General features: G+C 46.4%; 1 protein-coding gene across 6 annotated transcripts in view; it reads left to right on the plus strand.

Moving 5' to 3' along the window:
- Positions 1-13,505, plus strand: part of HYCC1 (hyccin PI4KA lipid kinase complex subunit 1) — a 99,426-nt gene that overhangs the window by 41,431 nt on the left and 44,490 nt on the right. The window contains exon 1 of one of the 6 annotated variants that reach the window (XM_054991004.1): positions 8,595-8,751. The exons of the other annotated variants lie outside the window; for them this stretch is intronic. The gene's annotated coding sequence lies outside the window, so the exon portion shown is untranslated. Of the gene's footprint in view, positions 1-8,594; positions 8,752-13,505 lie in introns of those variants that run through there. 6 annotated transcript variants of the gene reach the window in all.

The raw sequence follows: 13,505 nt of genomic DNA on the forward strand, positions 1-13,505 counted from the left end.
CTGTATATTGTTAAGTGGAAATAAAAATATGAAAGCTAAACGAAGTTACATATAAAATCTGTAGTGAAATGCATTCTGTTGATGTCTCAGTTATGATGAATAACACATGACATGTGTGCTGGAGTGATGCAGTGTACTTGGAAACTTTCGCTAAGCATGCAGTATTGCATTTCTAATACCTCAGCTAATTTGTCAGTTTTGCTTTGCCAATTTCTATAATTGGTTATTTACCACAACTCTGAGATGCTGGTTAAGATCAGGGCACCTTTTGGTCAGTATTGTAGAAATGTGAAAGTGGATTTTGCAGTCAGTTGTGTGCGTTCTTGATGTATCATAGATTTGATATTTGTCGAAGAATTCTTTTTGGTTTTACCATGCACTGTAGCTTTCAAAACCATACACATTCTCATTTAATTTTGCAGTTTGATATTTCACAACTTTGTTTATTTGATAATTGCTTTAAAAATAACCACTCCATGGTTCAGATGCAACAAAAAACTGTGGTTTGTTATTCTGTGAGAGAGTCCCTGGGATCCTTTGTTTTGTTAAAAAACTAAACACTTCTAATTTTTTGTTTGATCTCCAAGCTGCCCCCCACAAGCTCTGACCCCCCCATTTCAAATCAGGATTCAAATCATGGGGTGAATCCTGTTTTGGAGAGAAGAGAACAAAGCATAGCTTGTGGTTTGAACTGATTTTTTTTTTGGCAAAACCTCTTTCCATGTGATTAGGTAAAGAAAGTTTACAAATGTTACTTTTAGGTCTATAAGTGAGTAACATGGGTGTATGTAGCTAAACAGGCTACTTAAAGATATTGTGGGCTAATAATTTTTGTGGTATTAATTGTATGGCTGGCTCAAATATTTATTTTATAATTAATCCATTCATTCCTGAGCCTTGATCCATACAGAGTGTGGTTTTGATGTTTGCACAACTGACCTTTTAGTGAAGTTAGAGAGTGGATGAACAATTTGTTAACAGAAAGTATTCTTGGTAATATAAACTCTGAATTACTACATAGTAAAAAAACTTGCAAATGAAATACCTGGAGAAAGCTGAATTTGTTCATGGAAGTGTAAATTGTATAAAGTGAAAAATATGACCACATGCAACTTCTGCTTTTTTTTTTCTTTCTTGAGTCAGCTTTTTCGAAACTTGTCTTATAAAAACAAGCTCATGTATGAGTCTGAAATATAGTGAAGTCTAGATTTCTAATTATTTTGTAAGCATATATATGTTTTTTGTTCTATATGCTTGCTTTCAAAATTGTTAATTATTTAAAAGATAGTTAAGTGATACTTTATATATTTTCTAATTTTGCAGAGCATTCAAGGTGGAACTGTTTCATCAGGCCTTTAACCAGCCATGATGTATCATGGAATCTTGCCACCTGGTTGTGTCCTATTTTTATTATTGGTTGTATTCTTGTGGTACCCCTCAGATGGTAGCAATATGTTTTTTAGGTTTAATATATAATATTTATTGTTGTTTTTAATGCTGTAAACAGCTTTGGGCCTTATTCAAGGGAGATGCAGTAAACAGGGTTAACATACCTGTAACTTATGTTCATCGAGTTCTTCTGTGCTGACACACATGGGACTGCGCAGGCGCAGGCCAGCCGCCGGAGAATTTTCTAGAGCTTCCATGGCTCCGAAGGGGCCGTTTGTCGCGTGCCTCAGCGACCGTTTTCCCGCCCAAACGGTCACGTGATCCTCCAGCGACCAACGGCCCCTTCCCTCAGTTCTCCCTTGCCGCCGCTTGACCAACACACTTCAGCCATAACACCTTAAAAACACCAATTTCCGTTACAGCCATCACATTATCGTGCATTGGAGTTCACAGCGGGGTAGGAGGGAGGGTTGTGTGTCAGCACAGAAGAACTCGATGAACATAAGTTACAGGTATGTTAACCCTGTTTTCATCTTCGTTCTTCTGTGCCTCCACACATGGGAGTGTACCAAGCTTCACACAATAAGGAAGGCGGGGGTGAAGTCCAACACAATTTTATTGCACAAACAAGCATAAACAAATAGATATGCATATATACATCTATGTAAAAAACTGTGTAAGGACACATAAATACCCAATATTTACATATATACACCCCAAGGTACATATATACACTCTTTCACTCAAGGGTACCCAGCAGGTACGCCAAGAAAGTCATCCCAAAACTCCTTCAGGAAAAAAGGGAGTGTAGGACAGCCCTAGCCACAGATACATCCTGCTCCGCATTGACATCAATGGCGTAATGCCTAACAAAGGTGTCTGCAGAGGACCATGTGGCTGCTTTGCAAATGTTAACCAGGGGCACCCCCCTGAGGAGTGCCGAAGAGGATGCTTGGGACCGCGTGGAGTGGGCCCTGACACGAAGCGGGCAAGCCACCCCTGCCAGGGAATAGGCCTTGCTAATGGCCGTCACAATCCACCTAGACAGGGTCTGTGAGGAAGCCCTGTTACCCTTTTCCTTGGCCCCAAAACACACAAACAGGTGAGGACTGGAGCGGAATTCCTTCGTCCTATCCAGGTAATAGGCTAGGGCCCTCTTCAAGTCTAGGGAATGAAGGGCCTTTTCCCCCTTAGAGGAAGGTTGAGGAAAGAACGCAGGTAGTGAGATATCCTGCGAGAGGTGGAAGGCGGACACCACCTTGGGCAGGAACCCGAGGCAGGGACGCAGGACCACCTTGTTGGGATGAAACACAAGAAAGGGAGGGTCAGACCGCAGTGCAGACAGCTCACTGACCCTTCTGGCCGATGTGACGGCCACCAAGAATGCCACCTTGTAGGATAGCATATCCAAGGGGCATGTAGCCATAGGTTCAAATGGAGGCAACATGAGGCGTGAAAGCACCAAGGACAGTGACCACTGAGGCACTGGCGTCGACACAGGTGGGTAAAGATTGTACATGCCCTTAAGGAACTGGCGGGATTGTGGGTGAGAAAACACCGTAGCACCCTCAACTCGGGTGTGAGCAGCTGATATCGCTGCCAGGTGGACCTTGAGGGAGGACACCTTCAAGCCCAGGCCACGCAAGTGGCACAAATACTCGAACACAACCCCCAAGGGGCTGCTGTCAGGCACCACTCCTCTGGCAAGTGCCCAGAGCTCAAACCTGCGCCACTTGGCCGCATAAGCGCGCCTAGTGGATGGCCGACGAGCATTCAGGAGGACCCTCTGTACCTCGTCAGTAAAGCCTATCGGGGAGGAACGATCCGCCAAGCCGTTAGGTGCAGCTTCCTGGGATCGTGGTGGACTAGGCTCCCGTTTAGGAGAAGGTCTTGCCGAGGGGGCAGACTCACATACGTCCGTTGGGACATCCGCAGGAGCTTCGGGAACCAAACCTGCCGTGGCCAGAAGGGGGCCACTAGGATGCAGTCCGTCCCGTCCTCCTCTATCTTGCACAGGACCCTGGGAATCAAGGGGAACGGAGGAAACATGTAGTGCAAGCCCTGCGTCCACGTAAACTGGAAGGCATCCCCAATAGAGAGGGGGTCGCTCCCTGCCCTGGAACAGAACGTGTGGGCCTTGGTGGTCGCCGCAGTGGCGAACACGTCTATCACTGGATGACCCCACATCTGGAAGATCGGCCCAACGCACTCTACGTTCAGTTCCCACTCGTGGTCCAGCAAAGGGACCCTGCTGAGGGCATCTGCCCGGGCATTGTCTGACCCAGCCACGTGTATAGCACGGAGCGACACGCCGTTCTTGATAGCCCACTGCCAAGTGAGTGTGGCTTCCCGGCACAGGGCCATGGACACTGTGCCCCCCTGCTGATTCACGTAGTATATGGCAATTGTGTTGTCCGTCTGCACCAAGACCTGACGATTTCTCAGCAGTGCTGTAAGAGACACAAGTGCGAAACGAATGGCCCTTAGTTCAAGCACATTGATATGGAGGGTCTTTTCCCTCTCAGACCAGACATCCTGCACAGACACATCACCACAGTAAGCCCCCCATCCCAACAGAGAGGCATCAGTGGTAACCGTGATGTCATGGTGTTGATACCCAAAAGGGGTCCCTCTAAACAAGTTGTCATCAGACAGCCACCAGTCCAAGGAGGAGAGGATGACCCTCGGGATAGAGAATTTGCGGGACGGAGGGTGCAGCAGAGCATCGTACCTCCGCACAAACCAGTTCTGGAGAGGGCGCATACGCAGCCTAGCGAAAGGCACCACAGAGGTGGCCGCTGCCATATGCCCTAGTAAGCACTGGATAGTGCGCACAGACTGGAATCGGTTCCTTTTAAACATGGACACTAGACCCCTTAGGGACCGAGCCCTCTCCAAGGGGAGCAGGGCCTTACCCTCCACAGAGTCTAACGGTGCACCAATGTAGGACACCTTGCAGTTGGGCACCAGCTTGGATTTCTCCAAGTTCACCAGGAGCCCCAGGCGTTGGCAAGTGCTAAGTACCAAGCCAATGTCCTGCACCAGCCTAGACTCCGATTCAGCCACGATGAGCCAGTCATCGAGGTACGGAAAGATGGTACAGCCTTCTTCCCGTAGGAAGGACACCACAGGGGCCACACATTTAGTGAACACTCGTGGGGCAGTGGACAGGCCAAAGGGGAGCACCTTATACCGGAAAACCCTTTGCCGGTAAACAAAGCTCAGGTATTTCCTGTGCTCCTTCCGTATGCCCACGTGAAAGTATGCGTCTTTTAAGTCAAGAACCGCAAACCAATCTCCCTGTTTCAGCAAGGCGATCACAGCCGCCAACGTAACCATCTTGAACTTGGTCACCTTGAGGAAGGCATTAAGGCCCCTCAGATCTAAAATGGGACGTAAGCCCCCATCCTTCTTGGGGACCAGGAAGAACCTAGAGAAGAAACCCCGTACAGAATCCTCATAGGGCAATTCTTCCACAGCACCCTTGGCCAAGAGCGACACGATCTCCGCATCCAGCTCGGCCATAGTGTTATTGACAGCTGTCAAGGGTGAACTGCATCTAGGCAGCTCAACAAACTCCAGCCCGTATCCCAGTTCAACAATCGTTAAGACCCATGAGTCAGATGTTATTGACTCCCACTCAGAGAGGAGTGGACTCAGTCTGTCCGAAAAGTTCGGGGATACGGCTGGCGTGACCCGTCAGTACTGCCTCCCGGCGCCCTGCTGATCTTTCTGCTGGGCCGGTTGTTGTGCCGGACGAGGCTTGAAGGGCCGACGCCTCCTCTGCTGTTGTGCGGGAGGGTAAGGCCGCTGCTGGTAGGCAGGATACTGCTGGTAGCCCGGCCGCTGTTGTTGGTATCTGCCCTGGTAATGGTAAGGGCCGGACCGGGAAGCGTACCGTGACCTGGAGGAGGGCTTGTCCGCTGGAGCCAGACCCAAAGACCGCGCCGTCTGCCTGTCCTCCTTTTTCTTCTTCAGGGTCTCGTCGGTGGACTTGGAGAACAGCGAGTCCCCTTCAAAGGGCATGCTCTCCACCCTGGAACGCACCTCTTGGGACAGGGCCGTCGACCGCAACCAAGAGTGGCGCCTGAGGACCACCGCCGAAGCCATCCCCCTAGCAGCAGTGTCAGCAGCGTGGCTCCCAGCATTCATTTGCTGTTTAGACAGCCGGACAGCCTCTGTTTGCAGCAGGGACACCACAGCCTTCTGCTCAGGAGGGAGGTCTCGGGTATAGGATGCCAACTTCTCCCAGAGGTACAGCTGGTACCCTGCCATGATGGTCTGGTAGTTGGCAATCCTCAGACCCAGCGAAGCTACAATGTACTGGCGCCTGCCCATGGCATCAAGCTTCTTGCCCTCTTTATCGGCAGGCACCGAGGAGTGACCCGATCGTCGGGGGTTGAACTCCTCTGTGACCAAGGAGGAAGGTGGAGGGTGCTTCACCAACGCCGGCCAGGTGCCCTGCTTGATCTTGTAAAGCTGCTCGATGCGCTTGGATGTTGGAGGTTGATCACAGGGCACCTGCCACACCTTCTCCACAATCTCCTCAATACCCTCGAGCATGGGGAAGCCAACAGATGCCGGATTATCCCCATAGATACGCTTGAGGAGCTTGTCCTTGGTCTGGGGGACTGCTGAAGAGATATCCATCTCGAGAGCCTTGGCCATCCTTGCCATCTGGTCGGCGTAGATGCGGAGGTCCTCGAATGGCGAGTCCGCAGATGGCACTAGCTCCTCAGCTGGCGATGGTTCGGACCAGGACTCCGACTGGTAGCCAAAACTCCCCACTTCCTCCTCATCGGAACCGAGCTCGGATTCCTGAGCCCGGAGTGGAGGGGGAGCCCACGCTGACCTCGATGTCGAAGGCCTCGGTTCCGACACGGAGAAGCCCGCAGGTGCCCCCTCCCATTGGCAACGGTATGGCGAGTGGAGGTAGGAAGCCTGTCGATGCCGGGACGCAGTGGACCGGACTGATCGGACACTGTCCCCGGAACCATGCCGCTCACGACCGACCGGAGGTGGAGACGGACGGACAGGCGACGGACGGCTCCGACGAGGAGACGGGCTCGGTTCCAGCCTCGGCGACCGAAGGGCAGATGGTCGGCTCCGACGGTGCGGGCTCGGCTCCGGCCCCGACGAGAATTCTGCGGGCACCGTCTCGAAGGCCATCGGATCCGGCACCGGCACGGAGATGCCTTCTGGCTCAGGGGAGCCCAGATGAGGGGAAGGCGTGTGAGGAAGCACGATGACCTCCTCCTGAGGAGCGGGACGCGGCGACCGATGATGCTTGGTCTTCTTCTTCTTCTTCGCCGGTTCCGAAGAAGACCTCGGAACCGACGCGCTCCTCGCCTTCGAAGGGGACCTCGGCTTCGACCTCTTAGGCTTCATCGGAACCGATCCAGATGTCGGTTCCGACCGGGGACTCGGTACCAGGATCCTCGGTTCCGACGTAGGTCTCGGATCCGACCTGGTAGATGACGCGCTACGGGGCGGCCGCACCGGTCCCTGCGCTGGAGAGGCCGCTCTCGACGCCGAGGTACTCGGGGGACGCGGTTTCGACCCCGACCTCGCGGAGGCCACTGAGCCAGCTCTTGAATGCCGTTCGGCAGAGGGGCTAGGGCCGGCCTTGGGGGAGGGCAACGGAGCGCCTCCGGACATGACCTTCTGCCACAGGGAGGAGTTCAGTCAGGCCTTGCGCTCCTGCCGGGCCTTGCTGGTGAAGCCCTGGCAAATCTTACAGGCCGACACGTTATGGGTCTCCCCCAAACAAAACAGGCACAGTTCATGGCCATCGGTCTTGGCCATTTTCGTGTGGCATTGGAGGCAATGCTTAAAGAGAGCCTTTGAGGCCATCTTCAGGGGCACGCGAAAAGAAGGTCAAAAACAGTCCGAGTCAAATTACCGAGTCCACAACAAAGTCCAAAACGAGATCCGAAGAATAGTCGAGGTCACGAAGTCCGAAGTCAAAAGCCAAGCAATCAGTCAGTATAAAGCACGAAGCACAAAAAAGCACAGAGCAACGAAGCTCACGTTCTCTCCAAGCGGCGGCAAGAAGAGAACTGAGGGAAGGGGCCGTTGGTCGCTGGAGGATCACGTGACCGTTTGGGCGGGAAAACGGTCGCTGAGGCGCGCGACAAACGGCCCCTTCGGAGCCATGGAAGCTCTAGAAAATTCTCCGGCGGCTGGCCTGCGCCTGCGCTGTCCCATGTGTGGAGGCACAGAAGAACGAAGATGAATAAAAGTCTAACCTTTTAAAAAAAAAATAAGTATCATAATGTTTAGTTGCTATGGAATGTGGAGTTGAGCCTGAACAGTGTTTCTGAAGCTGACACATATTTAAATGTTGACAAAGAATGGGTGTGGGAAAATGTAAGTCTCCAAAGAATTTTACTTTGTGTTGTACTCTTTGCAAACATGAGTCAGCTTTCTAACTTGCCCTTTTGTTTTTCTCTTTCCAGTTTGTAGAACATTGGATATTACTATAACAGTTTTTATATAATGTTGTAGTAACAGTTTTTTTTCAGAATACAGACAAAATGCTCCCCCCAGCAACAATTTTCTTGATCACTTTTAGTCCATTTATTATATCTTGACTACTTGTAAACAATATTTTATTGTTTTAGACATTGAACATTGGTCACATTTCCTTTTTTATGACAGTAAAGCTCTCTTTATTGAATCATTTCCCCTATGGCAGTCTGCTTCATTACAGCCCCAGTAATGCCTGTTTTATTCATCATGATAATCATTGGAGATAAGATGCTCACAAATTATTCTTCAGAAATAAATTTTACTGCAAAATGCAGTGGCAAAACATAGCCCTGAAAAATTTCTTTAACTAACCTGTAGTTAACAAAAAAACCCTAGGTTGGAGTAAAATCTTAAGGAGTTTTGTGGCACCTGAAAGACTAACATTTATCTAAACTATATTTTCTTTATACCTGCCTGGATTCATGTTGTGCCATAAAAATGATAGGCAATAGTCTAAGCTCTTGTTCAGGTTTTGAGCCAGTGTTGGACTTTGGTAGTAGTAATAATTGTAATAATTACTGCTGTTTATCTTATAGTCCAAAGATCAACATGGTACAGTCAGTTTGTTCTGGAAGAATAGCAAAAACAGGAACTGGGAAAAATACATAAAACTGGTACAAGCATGGGGACCCAGCCAGACTCTTGAGGGAATGGAATCTCATTCTTCTTTCCGTTGTCAGATTCTGGCCCCATGCTGTGGGGCCACTGGCTAGGCGATCACTATGTTTCTATGAACTAGAATGCAGGTAGGTGTACTTTCAGACTCCAGTCACCGCTGAAGATGCCACTGGACAGTTGATCAAGATTGGCTTGCAACTGAAAGCATACAAGGTGAGCTTTCAGTTCCAAGCTACTACTGGAGAAGCCCACCTCCTCTTCTTCTATATATTCATTGTTCCCCTCCTCCACTTCCCTTCTCATCTCTTTCCCCTTCTTCTGTCTATTAATTGTTCCTCTCCTCCACTTCTAGGGTTGCCAGCTCCAGCTTTGGAATTTCCTGTAGATTTGTGGGGGGGGGGGATTTGAGTGGAATTTGGGGAAGGGAGGGACCTCAGCAGGGCATAATGCCAAAGAATCCACCCTCCAAAGCAGCCAGTTTGTCCAGGGGAACTGATCTCTGTGGCCTGGAGATCTGCTGTAATTCCATGAAATCACCAGCTACCATCTGGAAGCTGGCAACCCTAACTTATTTCTACTTTTTAATTAATTTTTTTTGTAGTTCTTCTTGGGTGCTAAATAACTGATTATGGTGGCTGGGTTTTTTTGCTTTAGAAACTGCTGGCTTCTTTTTTTGTGATATTGAATCCTCCTCACCTTTTCATAGTTCTTAGAACATTAATAATAAATAACATTCAATTTATATACCGCCCTTTAGGACAACTTAATGCCCACTCAGAAAGATTTACAAAGTATGTTATTATCTCCATAATAATCCCCTTGTGAGGTGTGTGGGGTTTAGAGAGCTCTGAAAGAGCTGTGACTGACCCAAGGTCACCCAGCTAGCTTCAAGTGGAGGACTGGGGAATCAAACCCAGTTCTCCAGATTAGAGTCCCGCCGCTCTTAACCACTACACCAAACTGGCTCCATCTTCAGATTTGCATGAACATATACTCTGTCTCTGAATAACCCATTGTGTGGATTTTTTGTTGTGTTTGACAAACTTTCAAGCAAAAAGCTGACTTTCTATTTAAAACATCACATTTTAAATGTGCATGTATTCTGCCTTTCGATAGCTGCCGCTGTAATGTTTCATAGCTTCCTGCTGTTGCCACTGAATGGATGTTTGCTTCTGCATTTCATAACCTTTGTATCTGTGATGATTTTTACATAATTTATATGTCAATGTTCAATAGTACTCTTGAAGATTATAGATTGTAAACATAGATATAAAACTTTCTTTTTATTATGTTAGTACAAAATACATATAACTGTATTTTGGAATAAAGTAGTTTAAATTGTGGCTGGAGTTCACGACGTACATTTAAGCTACTGCTTGTGATTACAGTTAGGGATCTTCAGACTGATGTTCCATCAGCTTTTGGTAATCTGACAGAAAGAATGGGCTTTGTGAATAGTAATGCTGGTTTGAGTGAGGTGGTTGGCATGAGGCCACTTTAAATGCCCTGGTTATCAAACTGTACTGCTTTTGGGTCTGAGGTGTCAAATATTAAATCATAAGTAATGGATAATAAGTGAGAAAGCAGTTGAAGTTGTATGTTATGATATACATCTAAATATGAATTGATAGAAACTGCGACCTTGATGAAGCTTAAAATACTTTATGAATACAGAAAAATGAAGGAATAAAATTTAATATGAAGCATTATTCTTGTGGTAAACATATACAAGATGTAGTATATTGACAAGTGTGTGAAAAAGCAATTTCTTATCCTCGCAGAAATAATGCATCCTATAAAGGGATGAATTATACCCTAGATGGTTACCTAGTAATGGATATGGGAGTTGGATTAGTACTATTTTTCTTTTGTGATTATTGTGGGCCTGAACTTGTAAAACTGAGTAAAAGCAGAAAGTTGGCATAACAATTGTACCACAAAAGCATTGATTTCTTAAATAATATGGTGTTATTTTCTTGAAAAGGTCTTTGAGTGACTCATGCTTTTTAATAAACTACATTGTAGTGTTGCTACTCTTTTCTCTTTCCCTCTGACAGAGGGCTTTGAAATTCTTTTCTGCCCATGTAAATTTATATTGGCATAGGTGTAGAAAATGTTTAGAACATTCCAGAGAGCTACTCGAAGAGGTTCAAATTGCTTCACTTGCCATTTTATTAAATATAGTTTACCTTAAACAAAAGTTTCGTAAAAAATCTTCAGTGTTTTTAGATGAGTCACTTGATCTTTACAGTTATAAATACACTGCAGGCAAGGGTTCTTCGATCACTGTGTTTTCATGACAGTATAAATACTAACAAACTGAAATAGATGATAGCCTTCTGTCAGTCCTCTTGCCCCTCCAGGTTCCAGTTTTGCATATTTTATTATACTTATTACCTATATAATGTAGCAGTGTTTGCTTCACATAAATTGTACAACTTGTTTTATGAATGATACACGTATTTTTTTCCTTGGGGATTTATGAAAAAGGGAGAAGTGGGTTTGTTAAGCCACAGAACAGGAAATGTTTACATAGTCATGGAAAATTGGATTGGCCATTAAGGCCATGGAGAAAAATCCCAGTGGGCCAATGGCCTCAAAGGCTGTTCCCCTGCCAGGGCTACCCATTACCCAAATGGGGGGCCTCCTTGTGAATTGGGGGAATTAGCATCAAAGGAGGCACAGTAAGAGGGGGTAACTAGGGATCTCCACCAACGTATACCAGGATATTCCCTTAGAAGATTCTCAAGTAAACAGACAGGTGTACAACAGAAAAGGATTCTTTATTGACAAAGAAATAAAAAGGCAGGTGCACAGAAAACACACAGAGCTAACTTAAGAAAATGGGCAGGGGGGAGATGAGAGAGAGTAATTGGAATCAGGTGATATTTACCAATTTCAGGGCGGAAGAGGTCCGCGGAGGTGCAGCAAAATGACCAGCGCTTCATGCAGAGAAGAGGGCTCAAGCGAACTTGAGGTCATGAGGATGGGTACCAAGGTGCGCACACGCACACAGAGCATGACTCTGGGCAGTCCAGTTATAGTGTAAAACGTACCCTGGAGCATCCTGCTTCCAAAACAATGGCTTAATTGATTGTCTAGTGGTAGGACAAGAAGTTGGGAAAGGTGTGATAAGACTATCTTGGGCTGGACTGTAGGTAAAAATGTTGCTTGATGACCCAGTAACTAAGGGATGGGGAGGCTATCAGAGGTGTTGAGTAGCCCTGATTAGGTAAGTGGGAGAGGAAAAATAGAGGGAGGTGTATGTACCACAGCTTCTTCCCGAGAAGATGCGGTTCATTGTCTATTCACACGTGTGAAATGGTTGACTTTTTCTTCAGAGGCCCTTCAGAAGTGAGATGGGTTGTTGCTTGTTATTTATAGTAGTAATTTATTATTACAGCACTTGGCCAGTACGTTAACCATAAAATTTAAGTGCACATTTTACAACCATTTGAAACATGAAGCATATAAGTATATACAATTTAAAAACATAATTTCCTAATATCTATCAAGATTTGTAAAAACCAGGAAGTCAGCATAGTTCTAAGCAAGCAACTGAAATGGAGGCCTAGGCTCTAATGGGCTTTAACGACCAGAGCACAAAATTTCGCTATCTGGTGTAATACAGTAAAATCGGAGTTTGACAGCAGTTTCTCTAATTTTTTCTTATCCGAATGTTCAGAGATACCATCCAGAAAGGGAATAATAAATCTCATACGTGCTTCCTTATAGAAAGGGCATCTCAGGAAAACATGTTCCTGGGTTTCGACCTCCCCAAGTATGCAAGGACATAGTCTCTCATTCCAAGGAATCTTGTTAAATCTGCCATCCAGAACAGCAGAGGGTAAGGCAGAACATCTGGCCAAAGTAAGCGCTCTCCTGAGATTATTTACCTCCAGAATGGATAAATAAGAAGCAGGTGCAGAAATATATCTGTTACTAGGAGGAGCTATAAAAGCAGGAGTGCCTTGTAAGTCGGATTGTCGTTCAATATCATCGATCCTTTGCCTAACCATTTGCCTTGCTTGATCGCTTCCCATCATGAGAAGTACTTGAGGGGAAAATCCTATTGCCCTGATTTTCTGTCTAGTGGCAATCATCCACTTGGACTGAAAATCATCAGTTAAGATTAGGGGTAATAAACCACAAGGATTTAAATTTATCCTTATCCATAGGAAGATGGAATGCAGGGTGATCTTTGCTTCAACTTTCTGCATGCCAGTCTCAAGGCGAACCATTGCATTAGAAACACACTTTGGAACTTGAAGGACCGCTCTCAAAAATTTCGATTGAACTAACTCTAAAGGTGCAAAACAAGAAGTTGGTGGTCCAAGAAGTGACCCGTATAACATCTGAGTTAGTGATTTGGCCCTAAACAATTTTAAGGCTGCCGGCACAAAATATCCCCCTGAAGTGCGGAAGAACTTCAGTATACTTTGAGCAGATCTATCTCCCACACATGCTGATGCATGACTATGCGCGACCTTGGATCCTGAAGCTTGGATAATCATTCCGAGATAACGATAATGAGTAACCTGCTCAAGAATATGGCCATTTATACTCCAATTTCTACTTCGAGGTCTCTTACCGAAGGCCATCACCTTCGTCTTTTGATAATTAATGTCCAGTTTGTAGGTATTACAATAACTGGCAAATCTCTTGAGTGTTCTCCTTAAACCAATAGGAGTTCTAGAGAAAATGACCGCATCATCCGCGTACAGGAGAATGGAAATGGGACGCTGTGCCAATTTAGGCGAGTGGAGATCAGCCCCATTTAGATGGTCCACCACATCATTGAGATAAAAGTTAAAAAGAACTGGGGCTAACATACACCCCTGCCTAACTCCTTTAAAAGTGGGGATTTTATCTGTTAAATGTCCCTGACCAGTACATCTCACCCTCAATGAGGTTTGTTCATGAAGAACACGTATAAGAGCTAAGAGCCTCCTGTCTATAGTAGAGGC

This window comes from Eublepharis macularius, chromosome 11 (genome assembly GCF_028583425.1).
Source record: "Eublepharis macularius isolate TG4126 chromosome 11, MPM_Emac_v1.0, whole genome shotgun sequence".
In the NCBI taxonomy this organism is placed as follows: Eukaryota; Metazoa; Chordata; class Lepidosauria; order Squamata; family Eublepharidae; genus Eublepharis; species Eublepharis macularius.